This window comes from Mauremys mutica, chromosome 1 (genome assembly GCF_020497125.1).
Source record: "Mauremys mutica isolate MM-2020 ecotype Southern chromosome 1, ASM2049712v1, whole genome shotgun sequence".
NCBI classification, from domain to species: Eukaryota; Metazoa; Chordata; order Testudines; family Geoemydidae; genus Mauremys; species Mauremys mutica.
Window position 1 is genome coordinate 240,594,870 of NC_059072.1, and position 26,706 is coordinate 240,621,575.

Here is a 26,706-nt window from a genome sequence, read left to right on the forward strand (position 1 = left end):
TCAATGGTTTGAGCATTAGCCTGCTAAACCCAGGGTGGTTGTGAGTTCAATCCCTGAGGAAGCCACTTAGGGTTCTAGGGCAAAAATTGGTCCTGCTAGTGAAGGCAGGGGGCTGGACTCCATGACCTTTCAAGGTCCCTTCCAGTTCCAGGAGATTGGTATATCTCCAATTATTTATTTATTTATTTTTGGTGAAGTGACTTCCTCCCCACATAGGGGAAGAATTGTCTCTGGTCTGTTCCTGGGTTGGTGAGCTCCAAACTGCATGCATATTATAAATGTTGCAATTTAGCTCTCTATAAGTTGGGCTGTTGGTCATGTATAAATAGTGCTTTTTTTCTAACCTGTCTGAAACCACTACATAACAATCAGTATAAAATATGTGTGTGCCTGCAATGTGTATAGGGTCTCAGTCCCCTTTTCATATTTTCTCCTTCCTTTATATATCATTGTAATTTTGATTGCTCAATGTTATTATTTAAAACCTGAACTCTTCTGGAACTGATGCAGTTTTTATATAGACCTGAAAGTAGATAAAAACAATATTGAAAGTCATTGGCCTACCTACATCTCATTTAAATAAAATACTATTTCTGATGTCGGTGCAGCTGTGATTTTAAATTAAATACTGTTTTACAAGCAATAAGTCTTTCAAATATAAGCTGAAAACTTAAAACAGACCTAACTGGGGGTGGAAGCATTTAAATGCCTGAAATACATTTTTTTATAAATAAAATTGTAATCAAAGCTATAAATAAGTAAACCCCTATTAAAACTTGCAGATGATGTTGGTGCTCCAGATCCTTATGAGTGATTGAAAGGCTGCTCATCAAAAAAATAAATCACCCAAAATAAAATCATGTTTGCATGCATACATATAGGCTGCATCTGACAGCTGCTCCATGCTCCATGGACTCTTTTTGACCTAGATTGTGTCACTAGGACACAGCCCAGAGTAAGAAGTTTTATCCCAGGAGCATCCAACAAAAGCACTTGTGGCTCAGTTCCCTCCTTTATGGTCAGAGGAATTAGTTTGCTGCTGGCAAACTACCCATCTTTCCCTAGTGCCAGCTCATTTCTGCTTGTTGGAACACTGCCCGGGTGGAGCCTAGTCTCCATGCAGTCCCCACCTAGCCTGTCCATCTATTCACAGTGGAAATACGGGGGCATGCAGTGTTCTTTCGCGCTACATTCTTGAACCCAAGCTCCAGGTAGCCCTCAGAGAGGCCTAAAGGCAGAGGCGGCTCTAGGCATTTTGCCACCCCAAGCATGGCAGGCGGGCTGCCTTTGGCACACCTGCGGGAGGTCCGCCGAAGCCGCGGGACCAGCGGACCCTCCGCAGGCAAGCCGCCAAGGGCAGCCTGCCTACCGCCCTCGCGGCGACCGGCAGAGCGCCCCCAGTGGCTTGCCGCCCCAAGCACGCGCTTGGCGTGCTGGTGCCTGGAGCTGCCCCTGCCTAAAGGAGACAGACACTAGCTCTCCTGAGTTACAATTAACTGCCTTGGAGACAAAACCTTCCTATCTCTTCCTGAAGTTTCCTGCTTCATTCACCACACATCTTCCAACTTTTCCAGCAATTGAGGCAGAAGTCCCATGGATAGCAACTCATTGACTATATAACCTTGGTTCTCTCCTTGAGCACTTCTTATCCAGTTCACTAAACGAGGCAGATGGCTTGTGAAACAAACAGTATGTGATCATGTAATTAAAGATTATGTTATGATGCATGTACACAACAGGGCTGAATTAAGGTTACACAGACAACTATAATTAGGGTGACCAAACAGCAAATGTGAAAAATCAGGATGCGGGGGGGGGAGTGTAATAGGAGCCTATATAAGAAAAAGACCCAAAAATCGGGACTGCCCCTATAAAATCGGGACATCTGGTCACCCTAACTATCATTCTAATATTTCCTAACTTTTTAGTGCTTGAGTTTGCAACCTTACCAATGTTCTTTTGACATAAACAAACAAACTCTAAATTGATCTTTTTTGCGGGGGGGAGGGGAGTTGTACATGTATAGTAATACTCTACAATGAAAGGAATCAGACCAATGTAGATCTAGACTTGCTTCACTACCGTAGGTGCTTGGATCTGGGGGTTTCAGCACAGCACATCTTCAATTATATCTATATACACAGTATTATTGGACTAAAATATATATAGTGATATAGGCATAAATTCTTGGCTAACTGGGCTCCTTTTCATAGGTGCAAAATTTACACCACAATCCAATACATGCACACTTGAATGAATAGCTATCTAATTTGCACTGGAGCATTAATTAGTTGTCTAAATGCAAACTAAATTCAAATCTGCATCCAAAATGAAAACATTTTTTAAACCTGTATAACAGAAACGTAGGATTTTTTTTTCTAAATACGATTTTGGACACTAATTAAGAACAGAGGTGGTCAATCCTTCCATTCAACTGAGAGCAGAACCAATCTGCACAGGGGCCCTGGCACTTCCCATGCATATCTCGGTGTTGACTTACCCTTTGTCTTTGTGTGCGCCTGAAGTTATTGCAGGTTCTCCCCTCACATGTTGTCTATTAGCATCTGGGCCAACTGTCTGTATAATTAAATGCATTACATTAATTTATTTCTTCATTACTTGCTTGTTATTTTTGACATTTCTCCTATCACAGGGTGAGAGTCTCCACAGGAAAGAAGAGCTTTCCTCCCCGACAAAGCTGAGGGGGAAATAGTTTGTTCTACACTACTCATACACGATATTCAGAGACAATAATAAAATGCACTCTTATGTAAGGTACCTTGTTCTCTCTATCACCTTGTTGTTGCTGGCTTCCTGCTGACAAATGCTGATTAACTCAACCCCAGAGCACAGGCCAACGTGAATTACAATGTGATGTCTGATTCCTTAGCAACACTTTTGCAAGGACCAGATTTTTGCTTTTAAATACAGTTTAGGTAACTAATTGTGAAGAAACTGTAAGATTCACAGGCTGTACTGTACATTAGCTTCCCAGCTGCAGCTTTATCATATTATCATTTATAAACTTGGCTCCAAGTCCAGGGGGATTCTGGACTGCTTAATATTCAGTTAATTTCTGTTTTGATTGGAAAGGGGAAAGTAAACCTTTTGGAAATGAATTCATCATTTCAAACTGCATCACGGGCTTTATTGAAATGCGGTCTGCAGTGTTCTTAAGTCAGCCTCATCACTGAATGTTGGGACTTATCTTAATTATGGTTGGTTGTAATACTGTACTTATATTAATAATGTTCTTATGTTAAAGAGATTTTTTTGACCTTTTGGAGTGCAGAAATCAATAAGAAGTTGATAAAGCCAAGTTCATTGCTGCCTAAAGTAAAGCAAGCCTGATTTGTTTACTTACCTAAGCCTTCATCTGTCAGGCCCATTCTGAAATGATTTATAGACCTCTACCCAATGAAATCATTTAAAGTAGATTAGATTCAGGGAACAATCACCTCTAATATGACAAGCTGATGGAGGCTGACAGGTAACCAAGTTGCTCTGGATGGCAAACAAGTTCCTGAAATTCTGATTAAATTAAAATATTAATGGTACCACTGGGAAAATAAGATTGAATCATGTTAGGCGAATTCAGTATTAGAACCAAAATGCAAATACAGAGTCATTCTGTGTGAAGAAAGCCGGCTGCGGTACCAAGGGAAGTTACCTCCAGTAAACGAGAGAGCAGGAAGTGAATTCCAATGAAAAGCATTGTGTCAAGAGCTCACCTTCACCATTCTGAGGTCTCCGAAACTCAAGGCCTAACAGGCTCTGGGGTGGTCTGAACACTTTTGAGAGGTTACATATCTATTTGGACTAGCAGCCTAGTGCTAATGAACAACTCTTGCTTCCTTAAGGTTATAAGGTTATTCTTTGAAGCAATGGTCCAGGCTTTTTTTTTCCTTTTTCTTTTTATATTTTAGTTTCTGTTTGCAATCTCATACATTAAGTGGCACTGACTGCACTATAATTGCTATATAACTAAACTAACTGACACTGTCTGTTTTGAGATCTTTATTAATTTTGATGCACAGGGTAATAAAATGTGCAATTTTTCTTGCAGCATTAAAAGAACAATAGATGCCTTTTCTGTAGGTATAGTCAGGTGTACACTAGATATGCCAAGATGTATAATTATAACTCCCTGAGATTAATTTTGGGTTTCAGTTCATCACAGCTATTGATAAAACTGTGAGACTTTCAAACATTATCTAATGGCAGTTGTCATACTAGGGCTATCTCCTTGTTTTACATATGGGGAACGGACACACAGAGAGATTAAGTGACTGTCCCATGGTCGCATAGGAAGTCTGCAGCATAGTAGGCTACTGAAGTTGGGTCTCCAGTGTAACACCCTAACAACTAGACAATCCTTTTTCTTTAGATTGTGATCATAGGTACAACCCTGTTTAAGGGTCTGTAGCAACCTGAATGGAACTTAGAGGGATGAGCACAGTTTGCAGGAGGGAAGAGTTTGGAAGAGGCACCAGAAAATCAGTCTAGCACCAGGCTAGAATGCTAGCTGCAGCTGCAGTATCTCTTTAAATAATTCTTTTAATAGAAAGCCAGTTCAATTTTAGAAACATGGAATTCTCTCATGTTATTATCTAGCCCTTGGTACATGAAATGGGAGCAGCGTATAAACTATGCTGCTCCCAGGAGAAAAACTGACTCAGTCACACATTACACCATCCAAAGGAGAACAGATAGGGTAACCAGCCAGCAAGTGTGAAAAATCAGAACAGGGGGTGGGTAGTAATAGGTGCCTATGTAAGAAAAAGCCCCAAATATCAGGACTGTCCCTATAAAGTAGGGCCATCTGGTCACCCTAAGTACAGCCTTATTGCCTTCACTTACCAGACTAGTTCCCACATCTCTCTGCCACTCCTTGCCCATTTGCCTGCAAAGGAATAGCCACAGTTCAGCCCCTCATGTCTGCATAAGACCTGGACCCAAGATCCAGGAAATAATAATGTGACTATGTAGGAGAGGAGGAAAGTACCATTTCTCCCCTGCACATGTCCAGCCCTTAATGATCATATTGTGTGTAGCTATTGACCTATCTTGGGAAATTCTGGCAAAGTTTTTTTAAAGAACAGGGCCAAGTTTCCCTACTGACATTAGGAAGCACACTTTCCCCAGAGTTTCATCTCATTTAATCTATTTCCTGCTCTTTCCTTTGCAAAGAAGACCATAAGATAGGAAGCTTGTGTGTTGTCTGTCTTTCCACTCATAGTTAGGGCCATGCTGAGCACGCAACAAATTTCACTGAAATCAATGGAAGCTTTGAAAATCAGACAACCCATTGAGGTGCCTAAATAGAGATTCAGGAACACAACTTTAGGCTCCTTCTTTTAAAAAAAATCTTGGCCATTCCAAAAAACTTCGGAATATGGTGATAGGAAGTGTGTGTACAAGCTGTCAGTTACTAGCTTAGCTACAGCCCTGCTATTATTGTATCGCATACTTGTTAACGGGACAATTTTAAATTCACTCCAACTAAGCCCTGAAATGTCTGAGTCTAGTGTCCAGCAACAGGACTGAAGTCACTATGTAAGGCTATATAAGCACCAAACCATTAGGCAAAAAGGAGCAGAAAAAAAGTAGATATAGCCTATGTTTAGTAGCCCAGCAAGGGGGTGCAGATGTGGTGCAGAAATTCTGATCACTTGTCTAGGGGCAACTTAGACATGAAATTTGGTCATCTCACCAGAAAAGATGGTTGTTTCCATTTTTGAAGAGTGTTATTTTCTTCTAGGAAATTAAAATGAAATATTGATCCTGCTGTGATTCTCCAAAGATATTGTTCTGTGTCTGTTGTTTGTTCATACCATCATACAAAGGTTATTCCGATTTGGATTACTGCGCCATCAGTCCTCATTTTCATTCTCTTGTTTTTACTGTGGTCTGACTCTAATTTGGTTTTATGTCTTTTTTGTTTTAGCTTTGCTTTAATATGCACTTAAATGCCACTTCCACCACCAACCACCTCCATTAGTCAAAACTGAGATGATGAAAGAGTTTATTTCAAATCCAAGTAAATATTCCAACATCTAACTAGTGTTATTGTAACCCTTCTGCCAGGTGTTGTTGGCAGCAAAAAGAGCCAGGTTCAATTTTCTCGGGATTCCTTCTAAAGGCTCAAACAACACTGGCTCAGGCCCCCACCCAGAGACCTGGGAAACTATGCATACCACTCTAGTCACCCCTGATGAGCTATACTTCCCCCGCTCACAAGCACCGAGGCCAGGGGCTTAAAACACATAAAAACGTTCTGTGGGGGGAAAAGAGGGAAAACAGAATGAACTTGGAAAAAGCAGCAATTAATAAATTAACATTATTAAATAAGGCTCCCACTCCCAGGGCATCTTCACAATACTTCCAACTGCAGTCTTCTTCTGGCAGTTAACAGTGGTTGGTGCAGTCTGGCCACTTCCCTTGTCCTCAGCTTCCCCACTCACACTTTGTTGTCCTGGGTTGGTGGAGTCCAAGGATTATGTCAGGTCAGTGCTGCCTGGGCTTCTCCCAAAGCTCTACCTCCTGACCTAGCTGAGGTAATTTCAGCTTTGATTGCTAGGTAGGGAGGTCCAGCCTAGTTAGGCTGTTGTTCTCTGTGGCTTCAGCACAAGGCCCATCCATTCCCTTGAAACTGCCTCAGCACTGTGCCATCCATCACCTCGAAGCCACAGCAGCTCAGCACTGCTTTTCAGCAGTCTAAAGGCATTAGTGGTATCTAGGACATTTAATAAACTTCTTACCACCAGATCGGCACTCCCAGAAAAAGGGAGGCACCTAGGTCAGGATTACCCCAGGCACATATGTTGTAGAGTCAAAAACATTGTATTGCTCCCAAATGCAAAACTTAACCATATTTTAACCAAAATGCCCCAAACTGTCACACAATTGCAATGCAAATGGGGCTTGGTCCATTCAGTCGTTCTCCCTTGCTCACCAACAGATGCTGACTGGGAGCTCCCTCCCCAGTGGAGCCCCTGGCCATCTGGAGTTCTCAGGCAGCTCTGGGCCACTTTTCTCTCTATTGACCAACAGGGGTCGGTAGTGAGTTCCCTATCTCCAGGGCTCAAGCCACAGGGCTTATGTTATAGATAATATGCATCTGCTTGTAGTACAACGAAAGCCTGAGACATAAGGCCTTGTATCAGAAGCTTGGTGTGAGGCCTGAGGCCTGAATCAAAGTGGTGATCAAGTTTTGCTGATATAAAGCAAAGAAGTAAAGTTAGCAGGCATCAGGGTCTGCCTGCTTGTATGCTCATAGAATCTGGCAAGAACAGGGCTGGCATTACAAAAACACATGCATTCCTAATTAGTGCTAGGCACAGGACACTCACACACATTCCAGAAGGGTGGTACCAGAACACCCCGATACCAATTATGGTACAAAAACACCCCCCTGAAAGATAATGAAAACACACTGACCCCTCCTAAAGATAAGGTTAGTGTGACAGTGTGATGAATAGAGATGTTTTGATCAAACCAGCATGTACAAGGTAACTAGCCACGTCAGAGGGTGGCAACTAGCCACATCAGAAGGGCAATACATAACTTGTTTGTATTGGTGTATAAAATAGAGTCTCAAAATAAATGTCTTTGGCCAGCCTAGGGAGGAATGGAAATTCCTGCAGTATCTCTGTAGAGTCCGCCGGGTACTATTACCATGTTTCGTTGACAATAAACCTGGCTGGGTGCCTTTGTACCTTAACAGATCTTGTGGTTATTGGGTGGTTCTTTGAGGTCTGCTGTGCCAGCTACCTGCACAGAGCTGGGACAAACAGAGAGAACACACACACACACTGCTTTGAAATCTAAATCTCATCACATCGAATACCAATAGGCTAGTCTTCTATTAGTGCTGTGTTCTTTTGCTGTTGAGTACTAGAGCTGGTTGGGAATTTCCTATCAGAATGATTTTCCAACAGAAAATGCTCTTTTCACAAAATCAACATTTTCTGTGAGAAAATTTCAATTTTGCTGAAATATTTTGATTTTTCCACTGAGAAAATTGAAATGATGCCTCCTGTTCCCCCAGCTGCCCACATGGAAAATTGTTGTCGATTTTTATTTCTCTCTGCAGGCAGAAAGTGATGAGAGCCTTCCAGATGGCAGACAGCAAACCAAAAACATCTGTTTTCATTCCTCTGAAATAGAATTTTTGGACATTTCTGTCCTGTGAAAAATTTTGAGGTTTTTACTTTTCATCCCAAATTGGGATGATTCCTCCCCAACTTCAAACTTTTCCATAGAATGGAAATTGTTTTTTCCAGCCAGCTCTATATAATACTTCCTGTGATTGTGCCCATAGATATGTTTTGTACTTGATCTGCCTTCAAGCAAGTGGATAATAGCCTGATGGGATTGGAAAGCAGCTACACTTGTGCCATTTAATTATATCTTCATCAAGTGCTGGAGTATGCTTCACTGTCTATATGTGTGTGGGCTTGTTTTGATTAAATTCATTGTGGAAACTAATGTTCTACCACTGCAGTGCAATAGGAAAATCAGAACTGTATTTTCACCAAGAGCAATATATCCTGAAAGACAGGTGGCCTGGTGGCTGAAAGCTTTATTAAACATTCATGTGTACTTGTTGTGAATTTGATGGTATTTAAGTGTAATTTTAGAAGCAACCACTGATGTAGGGCACTCATTTTCCTCTTTACTCAATATCTGTGTAGAGTGGTGTAGCAGATTGTCAATTTGTGCTCTGTCATAATGGGTCAATTCTTTAAAAAAAAATCTCTCAGCCAATGTGTGGTATCAAAGCATGTGACTAGTGGTTGCTGTAGCCTGGTGAATATGGCATTCATATATCAAATTGCAACTTCAAGTATCCTGGTCTGATTTTTTCTGCAGCTTTGGCTCTAATCACCTGGTAATATTTACCCCCTTCAAATGTGGCATACCCAATTATATGTTTTTGGACTAAGATTCAGGAATGTATTTCACTACTACAGATTCTAGTAGAGTTCTAGTTTTTCCAAAGCTTCAGACAAGAAGAGACCTTTTCCTTGAAAATTAAGGAAGGCTTCAGTTACAATGTGATTAAATCCATCAGAAGATACAATGTGTGTCCAAATTAGCATGCCTTCATTTCCTAACTCTGACAATATCAGCCCTTGACTCACTTTCTGCTGTGTGTTCTAAATGAATGACAGCCAAATGCTATTTTATCCTATCTCTTTGTGTTTGGGCTTTATCACCATAGTATCTGAACATCTCCCACATAAAATCAATCACAGTAGCAAAGAACCTAGCAGACTTCATAGAGTCTCTTCTCCATTGGGAGTAGGGGGGATTTTTGTGAATTGGTTCTTTGAGGAAAAGAGGATTGATAGGGGGTGGGAAATAGAAGGGGGTGTCAATACTGTAAGCGTCACTTCTGGCATCACTTCAAAGGTTTCCTAAAGACAGTCAGGTTTCAGAGTAGCAGCCATGTTAGTCTGTATCTGCAAAAAGAACAGGAGTACTTGTGGCACCTTAGAGACTAACAAATTTATTTGAGCATAAGCTTTCTTGGGCTACAGCTCACTTCATCAGATGCATGTAGTGGAAAATACAGTAGGAAGATATATATATATATATATATATACACAGAGAACAGGAAACAATGGGTGTTACCATACACACTATAAGGAGAGTGATCAGTTAAGGTGAGCTATTACCAGCAGGAGAGAAAAAGAACTGTTTGTAGTGGTAATGAAAATGGCCCATTTCCAGCAATTGACAAGGAGATGTAAGGAACTTTGGGGTGGGGGGAGGAAATAAGCACGGGGAAATAGTTTTACTTTGTGTAATGGTCCATCCACTCCCAGTCTTTATTCAAGCCTAGTTTGATGGTGTCCAATTTGCAAATTAATTCCAATTCAGCAGTCTCTTGTTGGAGTCTGTTTTTGAAGTTTTTTTGTTGTAATATTGAGACTTTTAGGTCTGTAATCGAGTGGCCAGGGAGATTGAAGTGTTCTCCAACTGGTTTTTGAATGTTATTATTCTTGACGTCTGATTTGTGTCCATTTATTCTTTTACATAGAGACTGTCCAGTTTGGCCAATGTACATGGCAGAGGGGCATTGCTGGCACATATCACATTGGTAGATGTGCAGGTGAATGAGCCCCTAAAGACAGTCAGATTCTGGATTCACCTCTTCTCCTCTGGAAGATTGTTCCATTGCCAGATCCCTTCAACAGAGAATACTTTGTCCTCCGTTCTCTTATGCTTCATCATGGGCTCTATGATGTGCATTGCATCAGAAGAATGCAGATGTTGCAATGGTTCATAGACCAATATTTGGTCTCTGACATAAACTGGGTTTTGATCCATTAATTGCTTTGAAAATTAGGACCAATGCCTTAAACTGGCATTGGAAGCTGACTGGCAACTAAGGGAGCGACTTGCATATGGGGCCAATATGCTCACAGGGGCCGGAGACATGGAGAAGGTAGGCAGCCACATTTTCTACCAGCTAAACATTATGCAACTTGTTCATATGCAGCTTAAGATATAATATGTTACAGTAATCGAGCCTGGAGGTGACAAACCTATGGATCACTGTGGCCAGGTTCTCATCTGGGAAAAAGGGACAAAGTTTCCTAGCAAGCTGAAGGAGAAGAGGCACTTTTGGAAACTGCTGCTACTTGGTCATCCAAACTTAGTAAGGACTTAAACAGAACCCCCAAAGCTTCAGACAACTTTGACAAATGGGGTCTCTATGCCTTTGACGGAAGGTGGAGATAACATCTTGGCCAGCTGTTCTTCATCCATGAGCTGATTTGTTGTAGGCATTCAAACATTTTAGAAGCACTGGTGGTTGCATCAGTTGAGCATGATATTGTCATTGACGTACTGTAGGCAGTTGAGCCCATGGTGTCTCACTGCCTCTCACTGTGATCTCCTGTAGGTATGGAAGAGGGGATAGCATGGATCCCAGGAAATGAGCGGGGGTGCAAGATGCTTGCTGTGAATGGCGGGGGGCAGAGTTATAGGAGGGGAGAAAGGGGAGCTACTGAGACCAGACAGTGTAGGGCAGCTGGCTCCATGATGGGAAGGGGGTTCTGGCACTTCCTACCTGCTCCCACGCCTGACCCCAGAGGTTGCTCCAGTCCCTGCAGCTCCCACTTTCAACTCCATTACACCCCTTCATATGTGAACAAGTTTACATGGGAGCAGAGTCCCCACAATATTTGGTGGAGAGGAAAGTGATCAGGAACAGTCAACATGGATTCACCAAGGGCAAGTCATGCCTGACCAATCTGATTGCCTTCAGTGATGAGATAACTGGCTCTGTGGATATGAGGAGAGTGGTGACGTGATATATCTTGACTTTAGCAAAGCTTTTGATATGGTCTCCCACAGTATTCTTGCCAGCAAGTAAAGAAGTATGGATTGGATGAATGGACTATAAGGTGGATAGAAAGTTGGCTAGATCATTGGGCTCAACGGGTAGTAATCAATGGCTCGATGTCTAGTTGGCAGCTGGTATCAAGCAGAGTGCCCCAGGCATCGGTCTTGGGGCTAGTTTTGTTCAACATCTTTATTAATGATCTGGATGATGGGATGGATTGCACTCTCAGCAAGTTTGCGGTTGACACTAAGCTGCGGGGAGAGGTAGGGATATGCTGGAGGGTAGGGATAGGGTTCACAGTGACTTAGACAACTTGGAGGATTGGGCCAAAAGAAATCTGATGAAGTTTAACAAGGACAAGTGCAGAGTCCTGCACTTAGGACGGAAGAATCCCATGCACCGCTACAAGCTGGGGACTGACTGGCTAAGCAGCAGTTCTGCAGAAAAGGACCTGGGGATTACAGTGGACAAGAAGCTGGATATGAGTCAACAGCGTACCCTTGTTGTCAAGAAGGCTAACAGCATATTGGGCTGCATTAATAGGAGCATTGCCAGCAGATCGAGGGAAGTGATTATTTGCCACTATTTGGCACTGGTGAAGCCACATCTGGAGTATTATGTCCAGTTCTCCCCACACCCAACACACACAGAACGCATGTGGAAAAATTGGGGAAAATCCAGTGGAGGGCAACAAAAATGATTAGTGGGCTGGGGCACATTACTTATGAGGAGAGGCTGAGGGAACTGAGCTTATTTAGTCTGCAAAAGAGTTGAGTGAGGGGGGATTTGATAGCAGCCTTCAGTTATCTGAAGGGGGATTCCAAAGAGGATGGAGCTAGGCTGTTCTCAGTGCTGGCAGATGACAGAACAAGGAGCAATGGTCTCAAGTTGCAGTGGGGGAAGTCTAGGCTGGATATTAGGAAAAACTATTTCACTAGGAGGGTGGTGAAGCACTGGAATGGGTTACTTAGGGAGATAGTGGAATCTCCATCCTTATATATCAGAGGGGTAGCTGTGTTAGTCTTTTTTTCCCCATCCTTAGAGGTTTTCAAGGCCTGGGTCTATGAAGCTCTGGCTGGAATGATTTAATTGGGATTGGTCCTGCTTTGAACAGGGGGTTGGACTAGATGACCTCCTGAGGTCTCTTCCAACCCTAAACTTTTATCATTCTATGAATATTTACGTTGTCCACCCAGCCCCAGTTCCACTGCCCCTATGGGACCCACGAACGAGAACCTTCGGAGAGGAGAAGCAGTCACCCATCACCATTCCCTGAGTTCTGCTGGAGGAGGAGAACTGGAGCCACTGCCATGTTGGGCCATCTATTCCTGCTGCGACATGTTGGTGAGTCAGTAGAACCTTGTGGTCCACTGTATCAAAGGCAGCAGAGTGGTCCACCATCATGAGCCTGGAGATCTTACCTGTGTACATGACTGTGAGGATGTCATCTGTGTGCTGTGCCCTGATCTGAACCCTGATTGTGAGGCATCTAAGATGTCGGCTGTTACCACACATTTCTGGAGTTAGGTGGTTATTATTTTCTCAGTTGTTTCCCCCCAGGAATGAAGGCTGGAGACAGGATGGTAGTTGGGGAGATCTTCAGGGTCAAGTATTGGCTTCTTGAGAATTGGTCAAACTATGGAATTTTTCAAGGTGTTTTGTAGGTGTTCTCTTCTGAAGAAGATATTGACTCTGTACATTATTAATGAGCATAGTTCTTCCCTGGCTCCATTTTACAGGTTGTGACTAATATTTTGGGGACTTCTTGAGGTTTGGCATGTGTGATAGGGCCAAACTCAGGAAGGTGTGGATAATGCTGCATGGTCAGGGATAGTTTTTTCCCCCAGTTTCCTCCCTACGTAGTCAGTTGTTCTTATCAGTCAAGTATACTAACAGCACTTCACTACAATCAATGCTTGGGGTGCCTAGGCTATGCAATCGGATTTGATTAGCAGTTGCACTAGGAGAAAAATTCTGCCACGATGATCACAGAGGAGTAAAAAACTTATTTTGTCTCCTTTACTGCAGTGGCTTAGTACTGAAAGTATTGTTTGTGCTGCTGGCACAGGGATTCAGCAGGGTTTGGTTGGCAAATTAAGTTGTTCCTGCCTTCTCTGGCAAAAATAACTGTCTTTGAACTATTTGACTGTGGCCTGTAGCTTGCAAACTTCATTCTCCTTCTTAAAGTCCAATCTAACTCTGACTTGCACCACCAACAGCTGCCGGTCCTAAGTTTGTAATTCTCTAAAAGTGGTTATACAACCTTCTCTGGAAATTTAAAGCAGTGTTTTGTTTTCTGGCAAAAATAATTGCTTTGGAATTAATGAACTGCAGGTGTTCAGTCAGAGGTAGAATAATCTTCTCATCCACAGGATAGATTCAGATCGTGTACCTTGACCTCCATTCTAGACATCACTAGATGTTTGTTTTCTTTATTGGCTGGAGTAGTTTGTGGTTGTGGTTTCAGTGAATATTTTGTTTTAATGTAATTGAAGTTTTTTTTTTAAAAGGAAGATTTTAACCAGAATAGCTACTGAAGTCAGTGGACAGTGACCCCTGTTGCGTGAGAGGAATATTAACCTTTGGTAGCACTACCCACTGTCATGAGGCTGAGAAAGGGCAGTTTCTTACCGGCACTCCTCATATGTTACATCTTTATAGTGTTTAGTGATCCTGTGCATAAATGATTGACCTAGACCAAGCAGAGTTAAAGGAGCACCGATGCTGTGCATCCCTAAATCTGTCAGGCTAGCCAGGAGCTTTGGAGTCTCTATCACACACCACCACCATTCCCCCCTCTTTCTGCTCACCTGGGAGCAAAAAGCCGAGGATCAGCCCACAAACCTCTCAACAAAAGATCCAACTTCGCATCCAGAGAGAAGAACAGGCAGGATGATCATCTTCGAGAACACAACTATCCAAATAGTTCTTAAATACTATGACCCTTCAATAGGACTATCAGCTGGAAATAAAATTTGGTTTACACGGGTGTGTGCAGCGCTCATATATGCATTAGCATAGACACTCCCATACTAACATTGTATCATCTCCTCAGCATAGCCACTTTTTAGCTACTTGAATATTTCTATGACACTAATCTTAATTTTCAGATAATATAGGCGACGTAACTTTCAGCACTTCTTGAAGGACTTTTTAAAGTCACTCAATTGGCCCATTCTAATTGATTTCAGTGACGTAGGTATCTGGATGATTTTCTCATGGCACAGCTGCTAACAAAACTCACAGCAGGGTAATGATGGGTGTCTTCAGTCACATGCTTGTGTCTAATAGCACTGCACTTGATTAATTAGGAAATTCTGGTTCCTGTTGTTAGTTGACTGGCTCTAACACAGATTCGCCAGTTCCCTAACCTATTCCTGGAAGCATCAAGTTTTCACTTTCCCCTGTATCTATTGATATCTGGGATGTCTCAGATCTTTCAAATAAGTCTTGATTTCCCCTAACTTCTCATTATCCAGTTGCACAGCATCTAATCATGGCTCTGCTGTGGCGGTAAAAATTCTTGCTGTTTTCCTGTTGGTAACATCTGTTCCTAAGTGGGCTGGTTGTCTGACTGTCAGCCTGAAGAGTAGTTTTGTATGGCTGCCATAGCACCACTTGTTCATTTTTCCTATTTCTAGTTGTATGTGTAAGTCCAGTGCTTGTGTAGAGCTCAGTATGTGAGGTCTTGTGGGGAGTGAAATCCTTGTTTGTTTGTTTGTTTGTGCACTGGCCACTAGGGAAGCCAATTTTTCTAGTGATGTAATTCAAACTCTAGAGAGGATCCTAGATACGGATCCTAACATGGAGTTTTATTGACATGTTTAAATTTCTCCAAGAGGTTTTTCCCTCTCTACTGTGAAGCAAGGAGAAAGACATATTAGGTTTTGGGATAATATTGATTTTCTTATTCTAAGTCTGATGTTCAGTGTTAGAAGGGAGCAACTGTGTCTGTCATTCTTTACATTGTCACAAGAAGGACCAAATTGGAAAACAGGAGGGCAGTACTCTTCCAACCTTCACACATAAAATGAGCTCCACCATTATAAGCTGCAAAATATAGCTGTTACAATAGGTTGTGCAGTTATTAAAAAATGATTGTATGCATTGGTTGGCTCCCAGATATGACCATGGGTTTTACTAGCCTTCACCCCACACCCCCTCTCGCACCTCGACCACCTACCCCAGCCCTGAGCCCCCTCCCAAACCCTAACACCTTCCCAGAACCCACACCCTCGCCCACCCAACCTCCTGCCCCAGCCTGGAGCCCCCTCCTGCACCCCAAACCCCTCATCCCCAACCTCATCCCAGAGCCCGCACCCCCAGCCAGAGCCCTCACCCCCTCCTGCACCCCAACCCCCTGCCCCAGCCCAGAGCCCCCTCCCTCACCCTGAACCCCTCATTTCTGGCCCCACCCTGGAGCCTAGAGGAAGCCCTGAGCCTCTGTGCCTCCTCATAGGGGTGTGTATGTCCTGTGATTGATTTTTTTCTGTGGGTCAATGGCTCCTGATAGAAAAGAAAAGGTTCCCCACCCCTGCCATATAGGGTTGAAGGATTTTAATCTTGTCTTTGGTGGGTTCTGCAGGTCATCGCGCAGCAAGATCCTCGCATTTGCATTGGCATGGTTAAGAAAGCGACCTGTCTGAGCAGCTCCAATGTGTGGGGGCTGGTTGTACAATAGGACCAGGAGCCAGTTGACTGGAGTTGATTTGAGCATCTCTGACACTTTGCACATTGCATTATCGAGTTGAGTGTCAAGGAGTTTAGATCACATGCATCCGATGAAGTGGGTATTCACCCACGAAAGCTTATGCTCCAATATGTCTGTTAGTTTATAAGGTGCCACAGGACTCTTTTTCGATTTTTAAGGAGTTTAGTGTAGCTGCTGTGAGACCACACTGGTGCACAATATTCAGCTGTAGAATATACCAAGGCAATTGTTGTTGGTTGTAAGGTCCATGAACTGGAACCCCATTGATGTTCTGGCCAATTTTCTGATAATCAGGACAGGAGACCTGACCTTATCGCAGGTATTCTCAAGGCGTTGAAAGGTCAACCTCCGGTCCAGTGTAATGCCAAGATACTTTGGATTAGCCTTGTGGCTGACGCTTTCACCACAGAACTGTACATCAAGTTTGGTATGAGCCATTTTATTGTTCAAATGGAAAGTGGTTACCATGCCTAACTGATTTAGGAGCTTAAATCTGAGATACAGTCTCTTAAATTAGTTAGCTGAGCACAAGAAAACCTAAATACCTTTAAAAATCCAGGCCTAAGTCCCTGATGCTTAATTATAAAGGGTAATATGTGACCATGAGTCTGAACAGGACCCCAGCTTCAATCTTTTAGTCCCAGAATTGTGTACTTCCTGCCCCTTGTAGTGACAGCTGATGTTTGGGTGAGGTGTGAACTCAGAATGGTGAGTCCTGGTCTCTGGGTCCATTGCTGTTCTGATCAGGGCTCCTCTGCTAGGTCTAAACCACTCTTACAGCCTGGATGCAACTCTACCCAACCGGCTTCCTGGGCCATTACCCTCCCCCTGGGTTCAGGCTGCATTTGGGCCTCCTGCTTCCAGCAGCCATAGCAGTAACACTTATGCCTCATCCATGTGGCTCTTCTCTTGAGCCCCAATCCTGTGCCAGCTGATTGTCCCAGGGTTAATCTCCTGTTGTCAGCAGGGCTGAGCTTCTTTTCTAGATCTCTGAGTGATGCCCTTAAACAGACTCAACCCCGAGTGGTAGGTTGATGGGAGAATTCTCCTGTCAACCTAGCTACTGCCTACACCAGTGGGAGAACCCGTTCTGTCAGCATAAGTAGTGTCTTCCCTTAAAATGCTGCAGTGGTACTGCTATAGCACTTCAGCGTAGACAAGCCTTATTCTGGAGAAACAAGAGTTTCAGAAAGATGCAGGTACTCGCCACAATACCAGCTATTTCCAAGCTCTGGTATGCAAGACGTTTTTACATTGGTACAGAGCCTAGCATGATGGGCCAGCTGGAATGACTTCAAGGCATTACTGTGATATAAGCCAGGATGGGCAGGGATGGTGTCACTAGCCCAAGGGTCGGCAACCTTTCAGAAGTGGTGTGCCGAATCTTCATTTATTCACTCTAATTTAAGGTTTTGCATGCCAGTAATACATTTTAACATTTTTAGAAGGTCTCTTTCTATAAGTCTATAATATATAACTAAACTATTGTTGTATGTAAAGTAAATAAGGCTTTTAAAATGTTTAAGAAGCTTCATTTAAAATTAAATTAAAACGCAGAGCCCCCCGGACTGGTGGCCAGGACCTGGGCAGTGTGAGTGCCACTGAAAACCAGCTCGCATGCCGCCTTCGGCACCCGTGCCATAGGTTGCCTACCCCTGCATTAGCCTCTGTTTGCCATAAAATGGGAATGGACAGTAGGGAATGGATCAGTTGATGAGTACCAGTTCTGTTCATTCCCTCTGAAGCACCTGGTATTGGCCACTATTGAAAGACAGGATACTGGGCTAGATGGACTTTTCGTCTGACCCAGTACGGCCATTCTTATGTTTTATGTTTAAATGTCAAAAAAACAGTTATAAAGGTAGTAATAATAAAGTTCGTCAAATTCAAATAAGTCTTCTTCAAAGTTTGTCAATTGTTTTTTCTATAATTTCATAACCCTCCAACTGATCATTTGGAAATAGTTACATGTATCACAATGGACTCGTCTATCCAGGAAAGACGCTAACATTTGTATTTGGAGAGAGCAAATTTGATAAAGTATATATGAACTAAGCAGGATTTTTTATTATTATTATATGCATATGCTGAAAGGTAAAAATATTCATTGCCACAGAGGGAAATTTAGACTTGTTTTCAAAATATGGTAGCTTTAATGAAAATAATTAGGTGCACTTCGCTTCCAGCTTCCTTTGGTATATTAAAGGAAGAGCACGGAAATAAAGATATTAACATGTTATTAATGTTTTTGTTGAAGTATGTGTATACAAAACACATTCCTTCATACATTATTTAACATTTAAATTGCAAAAATGTAGAGAAGTTTAATAAGTTGGCTGCATGTTTTTGTCTTAACATAATTTTCCACACATTGTAAATGAAGCTAAAAAGAGTCACTACCTTTAGCAATATTTAAAATGGTCTTACATCTGAGGAACCTAAATCATAGCATCCTGAAAACATTACGAGTAATATGGCATTCAAAGCAATGACTATTTCTGTCTTAATCAAAATGTGATGCATTGAGAATTTGAACAAAACTATGATGAAAAACCATAAAAGTGCCCAGTGAAGGAGAGGGGAAGGAAAGTTGATTAATCAGAAATTGACAGGCATAGTTTACCATATATGGACAGTATATTTCAACTGCCAATCTGTTTTATTTCTCTTCAACTTATTCCGGGCAGTGCATTTTATTGAGCTCCCACATTTCAGAGCTCAGACTGCAGCCTGAGTAGGAACATCTACTCTACTATCTTTAGCCCTATAGCAAAAATAGGTTGGTTACTAATGCATCCCCAGAATACTAGACATTCTGGTACTTCTGGGAATGATGTGGGGCCCGCCCCCATAGGCATGACCTCGCATGCAAGGTCATGCCCCATAGAGGAAGTCATTTTGAACAGCGCACCACCCTGCCCTGCCAGCATGACCCGCAGAGATCACTCTTCAAAATGGCATCCTCCATGCCTGATACCAGATGTAACCATGGTGCTGGAGGGGCCATGTGAGAATGCCAACTCAGGGCAGACTGCAAAAATTAGGGGAGACAATTCCCAAGATTGGTGATTTATTCTATAATTGGATTAGTCAGGCCAGTAACAAAACAACTTCTGTAATACCATGCTGGTTAACCAGAAGTCAGATACAGTCCCCTTTAGTCAACCCATCCTTTGGCTCCCATCTAGACAGCCATGTCTAATATAGTGAGGAGTTATTGAAAACCTTATTCACCATATTTAAAATTCTACCACTCCCAAAGGACCAGACACATTTCCCACCAGGTCAATGAATATTTCAGACCTCTCCCAAATACACACTTATAGCCAATTCTTATGAACTAAATCCAAGATTTATTAATAAAAGAAAGAAAGTGAGTTATATGGTGGTTACCTCCCCCTGCAGTGGGAGCCCCTAATGTTTGGCAAATGATCAATGGGTGAGAGTGACTGTGCGGGGCTGTCCCCCAACAGGAACTTTGGTTGAAATTTGACTAAAAGTCATAGCCTGGTTAAAACCCATACCCCATGTCTTTGCCTTCTTCCACACAGCGAGCACATCAATAGCTGCACCCATAGTTGTGGTGAGTGCTGGACTGATAGCAGGAAGTTTAATCCAGCTCTGAGCAATGGCTTGGGGAGATTTGGAATATTTCAGGATGGGTTTGGAGAAATCAGACTTACCTTTTAAACTCATTCTAAATGGATGATGACTGCAATAAAAATATTCTTTTACCAGTACTTTGGAGTTGAGGGCAAGTGTATGATGCTTCTAGGGGAATTCTGAGTGTTTCATTAGTTCTGGCTTTTTTAAAAAGAAAAATGTGTGGATATCTTTTGACTAGCATGAGCCTTGGGAAAGAGAGACTTTTGAGGGGGAAATGTAGGTATTAGAGAATTGCTCCTGCACCACTTAAGTCTATAGAAGTTTTGGCATTGACTTCAATTGCATTGGGAGTGGGCTCTAGCTCCTCAGCTTGCTGTAGGGAGTGGGGAAGTGAATACCCTAAACAGAGACTAAGGCAGAATTCCAGATTTCACATCTGACTATAGACCATCAATAAGACTCTCTTGCTAATCTCAAACTAGTGCTCTCTTTGAGAAAACCAGCTATTTCAGTATCAAAGACACTCAGGGCAAAATTCACCCCTCTGTTTCACACTGTAGTTCTCTTATTGATTTCAAAGGGAATACTGCCTATAGGCAAGAGAATAGAATATGCAAATACACGGCAAGCCAGAGAAAATTTTACTTTAAATATAAATTGAGGCACATCATCTCAACAATCTACCCTTACTCCAGATATGTGGCCACTGCCAGTAGTATGCAGTCAAAGTTGAAAAAAGTCACCCTGATAAAATGGATGCAAACATACTGAGGTGGAGGTAGTGTAAATTACTTGCAAGTCTTTTTCTTTTTGTGTACTTAGGATGACATCTCTTTGATACAAGATAGTTCATTACCCACACCAGAGTAGGGATGGCAGTGATGAACAAGCATTGTGCAATTTGGACATTCTTTTCAGAGGTTGTGTTCTGGTAATTAGGCTGGAAGAACTGCAGTAATATGTCAGAGGTTCAGGTACATTTAGGATGAAGAGTTGGGATGGTTCTTTATGTATCTGAAGTGGCTCCACCATCCCTAATTATGGGAAGTGCCTTGAAAAACTAGCAATTACTTCAGTTCTTTTTTCCCTTAGCTCTAAAAGTCCAGGCCCATCTGCAGTACCAGATGACAACTGTTTTGCTAAAGAATCTGTTCATAGGTTAGTCTTTATTACTGTGTGCGCATTTCCAATCTATGTGGAGAGGGGAAAGAATAGTGACTTTTATAAAAGAAAATGGATGCTTGAAAATGAAGGGGGTAAACAAAGAAAAATCTAGGCAAACACTGGGACACATCAGAATACTCCCACAACTGGAATTAGGGTAGGAAGGAACAGTCTCCCAAGCAGGAACAGGGGACCCTCACCAGGTGGTCATTGAGCCACATCTGCTCAGAGTGCCTGTACAGGACACAGGTTCCTCTCACCAGACCAGTGCAGAGCAACAGCCTCACCAACCCAATTTTGATCAGTTTTCAATCTGCAGGACTCCAACTGTAGAGTCCCCATCCTCCTGCATACCCTGTAGTTGGAAAGCCTGCCCCTAAGAGTGTCCCATGGCTGAAAGAACAACTCACTGATCCAGAAGGGGCCAAAGAAAACCATCAGAAAGTCTGCCTTGAAGATTGCAGCTTCACTTCCTGAAACATAGACCTGAGGAAGAACCTCAGCAAATTATAGAATCATGGAACCATAGGGTTAGAAGGGTCATCTCATCTAACCCCCTGCCAAGATGCGGGATTTGCTGCGCCTAAAAATTGCCTTTGGATTGGAAATGTCACAGGCTTCCTGATATTGCACTACTCCCGGCAGCCCAGGCCCTATCCTCCCACATCCTGTGGATCATGAATCTGCAATAGAGATCCAGATGACCTGCAGCTCTTCAGTGAAAGGCTACCCCAGATAACTAGTTAGTTATAGTAAGACCATGAACTGCCACATTTGGAGTTCTGGTGAAGGTCAGGGTCTAGGTAGACCCCCTCTCCTCACCCAAAGCTGTTCAAATGCAGGCGTTACAAGTGCTCCCCTGACCATGGACATAGGTTCTAGCAACCAAGATTCCACAAGGCCATCAGCAACTGTTCTGGCACTTCCTTGGCTTTCACAGCTAGTCCTGCAGGGCAGTAAGCAGCCCTTCATGGGCATGGCCCACCTCCCGAGGCAGTCAGGATTTCCCACCAGGGCTGTACTTAGGCGATGGTACCCTGTCCTCCCTAGGAATTCCTACTCCCCCCCACCCTAGTGTCCCAAGTGTCACAGGGGAGGGGAGGCAGCTCTTACCTTGGCCCAGGACTTGGCCCCTGAGCAGCTTTGCATGAGGCACCACAGAGGGGAATCGCTCTGAGGTAAAGCATCCAGGCATGAGCCAACCAGCTCACACAGCTGCCAACCCCCACTACAGCAACAGGTAGAGCCCAGAGAGGCTGCCTCACTGCTCACCTCATCTGGGCAAGCAGAAGGGAGGTTGGATTGACTGATGGAGACCAGCAAACAGGAAGTGGCTCTTATCATGGCTCCAGATCTCATGCCAAATCTGATGAAACCTCAGGCCTACCCCAGAAGTCCCATGGGGGCTAAGTCTCAAGGGAGCTGTCCTGTCCTTTTTGTCCCTCCCATCGCAGGCCCCACCAAAACAAACCCCTCGCTAGGCTCGGGGCTCCCTTCAGGAAGTTGTTATTCAAGATTCATGTCCCAGAGGGAAGGAGAGAAGCCATGGGGTGGCTGCTCCTTCAAAAAGAGAGGATGAGTGAGGAGCTGCAGAGTAGTCCTGGTGCTGTTTCTTCAGTTTTCAGGATGGGAGAGGGGAAAGGGAGCAGAGTGACACGGCAGCTGTTGTAAGTGGCTTATGGACATAGGGAGAGAGTCTGTGAATGAATGGCCATGTGGGAGTGGATTGGTGTGCTCATGTGAGTGCAAGTGGGTGATTGGATTCAAATGGGTAGGTGTATTTATCAATGAGCGAATGTATGAGTGTATGTGTGTTTATGTGAGCGGATTGGTGAGTTGGGGGTACGTTTGATCTATTAATTATAATAATTTGAAAGCTGCAAATGTATATAAAAATGACTGTATTCCCTTACTATTCCTATTTCATTTTCCTTCTTAGGCCCCAGTCCTATTCCTCAGTCTGTATGGGTGCCAGAAATCAGGCTCCTAAATCCACATTTGATAGATAAGGAAATCATCTGATTTTCTGAGCACCTGCCAGTTCCTTGGACTTCAGTGAACTTCAGATCAAGCCCCTAGCAAGTATAGCACAATGGCAGGAAGAATTCATGAATGTGGAAAAAAGGTGGAGAATCCTAAAAAGTCTTAATTAACGCACAAGAGTCTACAGACCCTCCAAAAAGAGAAAAAGAGAACAAGAAGTTGCCAATTTAGTTGCAGAGACTGACTGCTCAAAGATGTGAGTGAAAAAGTGTCTGCACAATAATTAATTAAACTCTAAAACATCCCTCTGAGGTAAGTAAGTATTATTAAACAAGAATATACAGAATTAATTAAGGTTTGCAGGGGAAAGAAATGGCAGTAAAACGCAGAACAAATTAATGTTAGCCAAAGGGGTTAAGGAGGATAAGACTTTTACAGATAGAATCCAGAGTGAAAGATATAATAGAGAGAAAGTACAGCCATTAATAATGGAGCTGTTATTGGAGCTGATTGCCAATGCCTCCCTAAGGGAGGGCAAAGATGCCAGATTCTTTGAAAGAAGTAGTTGTTAGACCCTTGTTCAAAAAAGCATCTCTTTATGCTGACAAGGGCTCCAGGTATCATCTTATTTCAAGTCTTCTTTTATGGAGGGAGGAAGTACGTTTTGTTGTTGTTGTTGTTGTTGTTTTAAGAAGGTTGTTATGATGTGGGCCCAGCCGGGATATCTAAACACTCTGGGACCACAACTGCTGTTGTCAATGCTACTCATTTACCACAAGGGTAAAGCTCATTTATGTAGTCTGTCATGAAAACCAATCAAGGACCATGGAACTCATTAAGACAGGTTCTAGAATGGCGACAAACCACACCAGTTTCTCCTCCAAGTATCAGGCACGCTGCTTTGACCTAGAACACAAGAATGGCCATACTTGGTCACACCAATGGTCCATCTAGTCCAGTATCCTCTCTTTTTTTCTGACAGTGGACAGTGTCAATGCTAGCCTTCACTAATAAAATTACATAGCATAACATACGTAAGTGAAAGTTAAAACAATATTTTAAAAATCCAAATGCATTTTTCTCCTAGTGAGAGGGAGGAGAAAACACACACAACAAGCATTAATCACCTCACATCCCTTCAGACGTTTTTGGAAGATACTCAAATACAATGGTGACAGATGTGGTTTAAGAGACTCAGTAAAACACCATAGTGGACCTAACTCAGCCAAAGTCTTCTCTGCTGTAATTCCAGTGATTCATTGGAATATTTTGCCCTCTACATATACCCAATGCAGCTCTCTTTGACATAAATGAGAGTCATGCTTGCATATCTGAGAGCTGAATCTTAACCAATGTGAGGTTAAATAGACAAAAAAAAAAGCTCACACATTTTAGGCTAATATAAACCAAGTTTTGATTTTCTTCTAGGTTTTTTTATAATTTAATTATCTGAAATAAAATAGTTGAAATTTGTTACCTTTATTTCCAGGAATCTATGTTTATAGCTAAAAAGAACTGGTCATCTCCACTTCACTCCCAATGGAAAGTTTGGAACAATGAGATTGGTTGAAATTTTGATTTTATCCCTGCAAAAAAAATTAGCACAAGATCTTTTGATTTGAAAGTTTTCATTTTTTCCACAGAAAAATTAAAAATAAAATAAAGTTTGCCAGAAACAGTAAAATTTTCATGTGAAATCAATTTTTAAAGAAAATTTCCCACAAATTAGCTTCTTTTGACCGCCTTTATTTAACTTGCCACTAGAGCTATCAAAAATTGAATTTTTTCATTAAAAAAATCATCCCTTTCTGTCAAATTCAAAAATGTCAATGAGAGATGCCATCAAAACATCAAGAGTCAGAGTTTCGACCCATTCTACTCACCACTATTGACGAGGTCCTGCTTGACTGTTGCTGCTATGCTCTCCAACCCCTGTTAAAGCTGACATGTTTTTTTCCCCAAAAAATAATTCTATCATTTACATACCAGATTATAAGGAGTAATCACTGTTCTTTTTAAAATATTATAGATATACAAGCCAGGTTTGCCACTACCTAACTGCCCCCTAATGGCCAAGGGTTCTTCTGCATCCACTGCCTCTAGTAGACCCCATAAGCACTCTAGAGTCTTTAGCCTGGTCTACACTAGGCGTTTAAATCGGTTTTAGGAGCGTAAAACCGATTTAACGCCACAACCGTCCACACTAGGAGGCACCTTATATCGATTTTAATGGCTCTTTAAATCGGTTTCTGTACTCCTCCCCGATGAGAGGAGTAGCGCTAATATCGGGATTAACATATCGGAATAGGGTTAGTGTGGCCGCAAATCAACGGTATTGGCCTTCGGGCGGTATCCCACAGTGCACCACTGACCGCTCTGGACAGCATTCTGAACTCGGATGTTCTGGCCAGGTAGACAGGAAAAGCCCCGCGAACTTTTGAAATTCATTTCCTGCTTCCCCAGTGTGGAGAGCTCATCAGCACAGGTGACCACGCAGAGCTCATCAGCACAGGTAACAATGCAGTCTCCTGAGAATCGAAAAAGAGCCCCAGCATGGACTGCACGGGAGGTACTGGATCTGATCGCTATATGGGGAGAGGATTCAGTGCTAACAGAACTGCGTTCCAAAAGACGAAATGAAAAAGTATTTGAAAGAATTTCTAAGGCTATGACGGATAAAGGCCACAGCAGGGACTCAGTGCAGTGCAGAGTGAAAGTTAAGGAGCTCAGACAAGCCTACCAGAAAACCAAAGAAGCAAACGGAAGGTCCGGGGCAGGTCGAAAAACATGCCGCTTCTATGCTGAGCTGCATGCAATTTTAGGGGGCTGCGCCACAAGTACCCCACCCCTGATCGTGGATTCCGAGGTGGGGGTTGTAATCTCTGCCATGGCTGAGGATTATGCAGACGGGGAAGATGAAGATGAAGAAGAGGAGGAAGACCTAGCAGAGAGCACACAGCACTCCGTGAGCCCCAGCAGCCAGGAGCTTTTTATCACCCTGACGGAATTACCCTCCTCCCAGCCCTCCCAAGCAACTATCCCAGACAATGACGCCATGGAAGGGAGCTCTGGTGAGTGTACCTTTGTAAATAGCAAACATTGTTTTTTAAGCAAGCGTTTTTTAATGATTGATTTGCCCTGAGGACTTGGGATGCATTCGCAGACAGTATAGTTACTTGGAAAAGTTTGTTAACATGTCCGGAGATTGAGAGGAAATCCTCCAGGGACATCTCGATGAAGCACTCCTGTAGGTACTCCAGAAGCCTTTGCAGAAGGTTTCTGGGCAAGGCAGCCTTGTTCCACCCACCATGGTAGGACACTTTACCACGTCATGCATGTAGCAAGTAATCAGGTATCATTGCGTGGCAAAGCATAGCAGCGTATGGTCCCGGTGACTGCTGGCATTCAAGAAGCATCCGTTCTTTATCTTGTTGTGTTATCCTCAGCAAAGTGATATCGTTCAGGATAACCTGGTTAAAAATCAGGAATTTAATTAAGGGGGATGGCCATTTTCCTACTGGGTTCGTGGACTGCAGCAGCTTAAAAAAAAATCCTTTCCTCCACGTAGCCAAGCGGGGGGAGGGGAGGAATGAAATGCCCATGATCTTTTTTGTGTTTGGTCAGCAGGGCTTCCCCAAGCTACCAGCCACGCAATGGGTGGGGGGGTGGGAAGGGTGTTGATTAGCAGGGAGCTAGCGTGGTATTAGCCATGCGTTGGGGGGAGGGGTAAATCACTACAGACGCCGAAAGACAGTGGCTTACCATGGCCGCATGCAAGCTGAATTCTGAAGCCTGGACCTGTGTCTGTGAGATCTGTAACTCCAGAGCTGCAGGCACTCACTATTAAGATGAAAAATGCGACCTTGTAGGGAAATCACATGTG

General features: G+C 43.0%; 1 long non-coding RNA gene across 1 annotated transcript; it reads right to left on the reverse strand.

The window, feature by feature from the left end:
• Positions 1 to 2,464: 2,464 nt before the first annotated feature.
• On the reverse strand, positions 2,465 to 24,405 carry LOC123376553. The gene is made up of 3 exons (XR_006581828.1): positions 24,301 to 24,405; positions 4,861 to 4,903; positions 2,465 to 2,577 (listed from the first exon to the last, which is right to left on the reverse strand). It is a non-coding gene; the product is annotated as an uncharacterized LOC123376553 (long non-coding RNA).
• Positions 24,406 to 26,706: the final 2,301 nt, after the last annotated feature.